Source organism: Macrobrachium nipponense, chromosome 5, assembly GCF_015104395.2.
Source record: "Macrobrachium nipponense isolate FS-2020 chromosome 5, ASM1510439v2, whole genome shotgun sequence".
In the NCBI taxonomy this organism is placed as follows: Eukaryota; Metazoa; Arthropoda; class Malacostraca; order Decapoda; family Palaemonidae; genus Macrobrachium; species Macrobrachium nipponense.
In genome coordinates this window covers 20167398-20174897 of record NC_061107.1, presented here as the reverse complement: position 1 = coordinate 20174897, position 7500 = coordinate 20167398, and positions in this window count along the sequence as shown.

Genomic DNA, 7500 nt, shown 5'->3' with positions numbered 1-7500 from the left:
ATATATTAAATATATATATATATATATATAATAATATATACTATATATATATAGGCATATATATAACATATAATATATATATATCATATATATATATACATATATATATATATATATATATGTATATAATATATATAGATATAATATATATATATATATTATTATAGTATATATATATATATAATATATATATAGTATATATATATATATATATATATAGGCAATTATGGCATTATATATAAACGTAATATATAAAATATATATAATATATATATATTATTAATTATATAGTATATATATGAGTGTGCGTGTGAGTGTGTGTTTGTGTGTGTGTGTATATTATCTACAGTAATGTGAATCTATTTACCTCATTATCTTCTCCAATTTGCCATTTAACCTCTCTCTCTCTCTCTCTCTCTCTCTCTCACAAGTTTGCAATTTCCTCTTTCCCTCTCTCTTTGCCGGACGCAAGACAAGTCTCGCCTCTCTTTCTGTTTCTCTCCTCACGGTGATTAGGATCTCTCTTTCTCTGTCTCTCTCTCTCTCTCTCTCTCTGTAAGACTGAGAATGTGGGTGCGCACGCTTGTGTTTTCACGATTGAATAAGCTGGAGCCTAATACGATAATACGAAGGAATTCGTATCTCTCGCGTGATTCCCACTTCGACAAAGTCGGACCCAAAATATGTGTTTCACTTCCCAGCAACAGGTAAACCTTCAATTCAGGATATTCGGACGCTATTTTTAGAAATTTAATTAGACAGAGTAAGAATGGCAAAAGTTGATTGTTATCATTTTTTTTCTATCACAGTCATCCAATTCGACAGGGTGGTTTTCATAGTGTGGGGCTCCTGGGGTTGCATCCTGCCTCTGTAGGAGTCCATCTCTCTCTTACTATAAGCGCTGTTTCTAGTAGCATACTCTTCTGTATGAGTCCTGGAGCTACTTCAGCACCTACTAGTTTTTCTAGATTCCTTTTCAGGGATCTTGGGATCGTGGGTAGTGTCCCATATTCTTTTTATTTCTATTTTCAGGTCTTGATATTTAGTAATTTTTTTCTTTCTTTCTCATCTACTCTGGTATTCCATGATATTGGGACATCAATAAGTGATTATTATTATTATTATTATTATTATTATTATTATTATTATTATTATTATTATTGGTCATTGGGGTTTGATTTTGAGTTACTTTGTCATCTTTGAAGTTACATCAGCATTATTCAAAACGCAATAACACTCTCATACAGGAATTAAAACTACAAAATACTACTGATCCTTGCTATGTGTCCCCACTACATAACACTGGAATAATAAATTTAACCAAATGGATTACTTTCGAGTTAGTAATTATTACTGAAGTAGATCCAGATGTTCCGTTATATTATTATTATTACTATAATTATTATATAAAACAGAAACAAATGTTGAAAACTATATAGACATAAATGAGATTGGCACCTTTTTTTGACCCTGCTATCAAAGGGACACGGGAAGGTGCCAATGCCAATCATATAGTGCCAATCATATTTGGCGGAAGCAAGCCAGATAAACACTTCATCGGTTTATACCTCATGAATGAAAATGGCAATTTGTTTACCTATGCTCCCTTTTACTATCACTACAAACCCCGCCCACTCCTGCTCCTAAAGCAATAAAAAAAATCATAAGATTTTTAGTTTTAATTAAAAAAACCTTATAGTAGCACGATTCTTCAAATGGAGAAACAAATCCCCAGTTATGCAGATGTACATATATTTAAATTTAAATCTTTAAGGATATCTTTCGGGAACCTGTTCGGTTCCTTATAGTAAATTTAAATATATGTACATTTGCATAACTGTGGATTTGTTTCTCCATTATTATTATTATTGTTATTATTATTATTATTATTATTATTATTATTATTATTATTATTATTATTATTATTATTATTATTATTATTATTATTATTTTGCAGCAATAATAGTGAAATAAAAATAAGATTTGCTTTTCTGTGCATTGGTAGGTCTATGAAAGATCTCGACTAAATGCAAAAAATATTGTACGTAAATGGGTCTGATACATTAATTTTTCATTTGGGCATTTTGTTACCTATCTATATGTTATGTATATTTATAAAGGAAGTTCTAGATAAGAAAAGAGGCTAATACCTAAATGTTATGTATTTTTAATCCAATGAACTATCCCCTACAATGGAGAACGGTCTATTTCGTAAGCTGAAATTAAAACTCTCAACGCCGGTTTTCTATTTCTGTCCTATAATAAAGGAAGCTGGCGAATGGTAACCATAACAACGAGAGTTTGTTTACAGTCTTTGCAATGGAACTTGCTGCCTTTGGCTAACATCTTCATTAAATATATTTTACCGAATTTCAACAATAGTATAGTGAACTCCCTGAGTCAAGATTTCTGCACCTTCACAGTCGCTTCTTAATGAAAGTAGCTTACGGTGAACAGTTACTATTCCGGACTGAATGGAAAGTAAATAAAACTGGTACCTTGATTTATTATCATCAACCCGGTGCGCAGTTGAATCGAACTAGAGGCAGATTTCGAAGACTTGAATATAACCTTTGGAAACACATATCCTCTGGACGAATGGGTGGGTTGAATTGAACTGAATATAAAATTAAGGACAAAGGCCAAGAACTGGGACTTATGAGGTCAATCCGCGCCGAAAGGGGAACTGACAGTAAAACGGTTTGAAAGGTGTAACAGGAGGAAAACCTCGCAGCTGCACTGAATCAATTGTTAGGAGAGGGCGGAAAGTAAGATGGAAGATAGGGAATATGAAATGGAGTACATTAAAGGAACGAAAGGGGTTACAGCTAGGGGGCGAAGGTACGCTGCAAAGAACCTTAAGTCATGCCTACAGTGCACCGCATGAGGTGCACTGACGGCACTACCCAACAACGGGGGACGAATGGGTATTGTTCTTGAAACCTCGTTTCCATTACCTAAAGCAAAAAACAGAATGATGACCCTTTCTAGAGCAATCAACTGTTCAGTTGAAATAATATTTTTTTATTATTGATTCTCGTAGGTCTCCCTCTCATTCGATGCAAAATTAGTAACTTACATTGATAAATTTCCTGTACTCCAAATAATTATGAGTTAAACTTGATAGACCCTCGGTACTAGAAAGGGTATGCGTAGTTTCCGTGGTCGTCCTGTATCTGGTTACAATGTATAATAATAATAATAATATAATAATAATAATAATAATAATAATAATAATAATAATAATAATAATAATAATAATAATAACAAACTACTCCATTTATATTCAGGTTAAATATTTTGCTTTCTCAACAATTAAATGCCCGATAATCTTATTATGGAGAAGGGTGCTATCAGCTATGTACAGGAGACATGCTTGCCATTTAAAGGAGTCCCTGGTAAAATTTTTCGTTTTCTCTTATGATTATTATAGAAAACAGCATAACATGGGCATACTTCTTTGTAGGTAAACTAAACAATATTAAAAATAATTTATGACACATCAGTCACTATTTTTTTTTCTTTTTTCTTTTTTTACCATAGTCAGAGGTTATATATGGTTCGACAGGTGGGAATTCTCTGAACATTTACTATGTTGTATAGTTTTGAAGACTAATATACGTAGCTATAATTCTTAGGGTACAGGATAATTGTATGGCAATATTCAGTTATATATAAATAATAACGCGTTTATCAAGTCATTGTAAAGATTTTTAGAACTTTAAAAGTTTGTATTGCTACTAATGTTTCTGTAAATAATCAACAAGAGAGTTACAAGTGGGGTCTAGTCCTATCTTAGCATATATCCAAATTTAACCAAGGTCGAAGGACCCCGTCTAGACAAGATAGGCCCCTCTGATTAGTGCTTACACACATGCGCCATATATTGTTCGGCTGCTTCTCTTATGATCCTGGCATATTTCCACATTGTTGAAGGCATCAGCTGCTCGTTTTTTGTTTTTCTCAATCCAAATTCACTGTGGTCCTCCCATGCTGGTTGGGTGTGGGAGTAAGGTTACACATATTTGGCTCTGTTACTATAGTAGATTCATATCAATGTGCATTTGATGTCTTGGCCAGTCCCTTACGACGCTCCTGATTGGCTATTGATAAGCCAATCAAAGGGCTGGAAACTCAGTCTCTCGAAAGAGTTCACATAGGCAGGATGTATATTTCACCTCTCCTGAGGGATACTTTTGAAAGACGTACTCTTCAGGAGAGGTGGAACATAGATCCTACCCATGTGAGTTCTCTCGAGACTGAGAGTTTCCAGCCCTGTGATTGACTTATCAAGAACCAATCAGGAGCGTCGTAAGGGACTAGCCTAGACATCAAATGCACGGTTGATGTGAATCTACTATAGTATAGTTGAGTTAAAATATCAGTACTACATAGAAAAAAGGATATATTTTTATGGCAGTTACGCGTCTTAATACCATCAAAACATAGACATAGTACTAAATGTAACTTTCTTAGCCTAACCAATCTTGTGAATGTTTCGTGTGTTTTCTAGTAAGCTACTGATCTCAGCTTTCATATAAATCTCTCTCTCTCTCTCTCTCTCTCTCTCTCGATTGTTTCATGAAGTAGGATACTTGCCTCCCCAGGAAGAGAAACTGGGCTCTGGATTCCTGGCGAGTAGGAATCTTTCCGGGAATGGAAGGTTAAGCTCTTGATACCTTTGCTGATTTAGGCGCTGAATTGAGTACCTGGTTATTAGTCGACTATGACTGGTTTCAGCAGAAGTAACATCAGAGGAGGACAGAAGGAGAAACATTCAATTGTGGGTGAAAAACAACTCGTCAAATGTATACAGCCATATTATTCAAAAAGGTACGAGGACCTCGCCGGGTATTCCTTGAGTTTAACGGGGTATAATCGTTCATCTGTTACAGCTTCCCCCCTCTCTCTCTTTCTATATATATATATATATATATATATATATAATATATATATATATATATATATATATATATATATATAATAAAAGGAGTCCATAAAAACGCCAAAATATAGAGACAAATATGGGCTCCTTTTATTAGATGGAATTCTCTGTTGTAACAGAACATTTTCACCAGTCATATATATATATATATATATATATATATATATATATATATATATATATATATATATACCGTAAAGAACACTCAGAAATATCAAGAAAATGATACAGTATATTCATTGTTAGACGCGCATTTGATATCACGTTAGCCTCTACGGAGTAAATTGAAAAGAATCTTCATCGAATCGTAACCATCTACAAAAGCATAAAAAAAAAATAAAATAAAAAATCACTATATAGCTGATGCGGTTTTTCCGCACTTCGAGATGACACGGCGAGATTATGAAATTACGTCTCTGTCTTGACCGGCGTATTATGACGATAGTCTTTAAAACCTGCTAACCGGGGCATTGCAAAGCCGCAGCTGAAACCATAGCGAGAACCATTACTAAATTTTCCCTCCGCACCGCACTGCAATAAAGCGTGTTTCTGTTTCCTCTTTTATTTTTTTTCCCCCTTCTCGTCTCCAGTCAGATGCGACGTCGACGCAGGAGAAACCAGAGCTGATTGCGAGGTTTCTCCAGACTTTTAATCAGCGCCGATGTCGGGTTTCGGCCTGTTTCCCCACCAGGTTATTTTCAGAGGTGTTATTGAAGACTGTGTAACCTGACCACAACATGTTTGTGTATATAAAAAAAAAAAAAAAAAAAAAAAAAAAAAAAAACTTTTATGGAAGCTCCGTGAGCCTTAGAGTGGCATAGGGATTATATAGAATGATTCATTAGGGCGAATTCATATAACTTTCAGACCATTTTTACTCTCAGAGTAATTACCACTCGTAACGATGTCTTAGTCATGCCTTTATTTTAATTCAGAGGATCTTAATAACCTTTTGATGACTCCAGACCACAAATGAATCGCCCAGTGCGCTTCCATACCCCTTTTGCTTATGTCCACCCAAGTCCTATTTGTTGACAATATAACTTAATATAGTTAGTTTAATACGTACTTCAGGTATGAATAGCTATGAATAGAGCATTCATACTTTTATCTAGTTATTTATCTACAAAATGCACCCATGTAAACATTGAAACGTTAAAATCAAATATAATTATACAAATTTCCAGAGATCAAGTCCCATACCCCTAGCATGTGGTTCTCATACCCCCTGGGTACCCCCGAGTTAAGAACTCCTGTTTTAATTCTTGGTTATCTTTCACGTATGTTGCTTCATTACGCTGTAACTTTCCTTTTAATCACCTTTTCGCCGACCTTAATCGTTTGACCTTTTTTCTTTCTTTATTCTCTATACAGATTCTATTGCATTCTATTTATTTTAGAAGAAATATCTACGTCCAGTTTTTTCCTTTTTTTTTAATGTTTCATGATATTTCGGCTTCAATTATTTGACCGAAGATTCTAAAACTTTTTGTAAAGTATAGACAGATTCATCTATAGTAGATTCACATCAACCGTGCATCTGATGTCTAGGCCAGTTCCTTACGACGCTCCTGATTGGCTGCAGATAAGCCAGTCACAGGACTGGAAAAACTCTCAGTCTCTCGAGAAAGTTCACATGGGCAGGATGTATGTTCCACCTCTCCTGAGGGCTACGTCTTTCAAAAGTATCCCTCAGGAGAGGTGGAGTATACATCCTGACTATGTGAACTCTCTCGAGAGAGGCTGAGAGTTTCCAGCCCTGCGACAGGCCTATCAACAGCCAATCAGGAGCGTCGTAAGGGCCGGGCCTAAACATCAAATGCAAGGTTGATGTGAATCTACTATAGTTAACTTTTCCACCACATTACATAAGTCACCCAACCTTTCTCTATAATTGGTAAAAAAATTAATATTCTCGTTTTATTTTTCAGCAGATGAGTCCATAACTAGCCAAGGTCCACTTCACCTGTTAGATGTGGGCTTATTTTTGGGGGAGGGGTTGTTGTGTGGGGAGGGGGAGCCGATTGGAACAGCATGATATAACATAAATAATAAGGAAAGGTGCGGTAATCATTGTAGAAAGTCCTCTAATCATGTTATTTTATGGAGACCCCATCTTCATACGACTGAAATACAGGTGCTGGAGATCATACTGTACGCGGTCGAGGAGAGAGAGAGAGAGAGAGAGAGAGAGAGAGAGAGAGAGAGAGAGAGAGAGAATATCCTATGATAGGAATTGCCCTTGGGTTATTAGGATTTTAGGATTACCTCAACGAAGCCCTCCCGTTTTGATGATTTACTTTTCATTTCTCTCTCTCTCTCTCTCTCTCTCTACTTTTGATGGTTGACTTTTCATTTCGATAGTGCAAAGAGTAGATGCCTGTTCTCTCTCTCTCTCTCTCTCTCTCTCTCTCTCTCTCTCTCTCTAGTGACGACGAACAACGGTTGATTAAGAGCTAGGTAAACTAAATATCTAATTCACTCCATAGGTGTGAGACATATTAATGCTGAACTATAGCAATAAAATATAAAATTCTCGGGATCTTCAGCTTTGT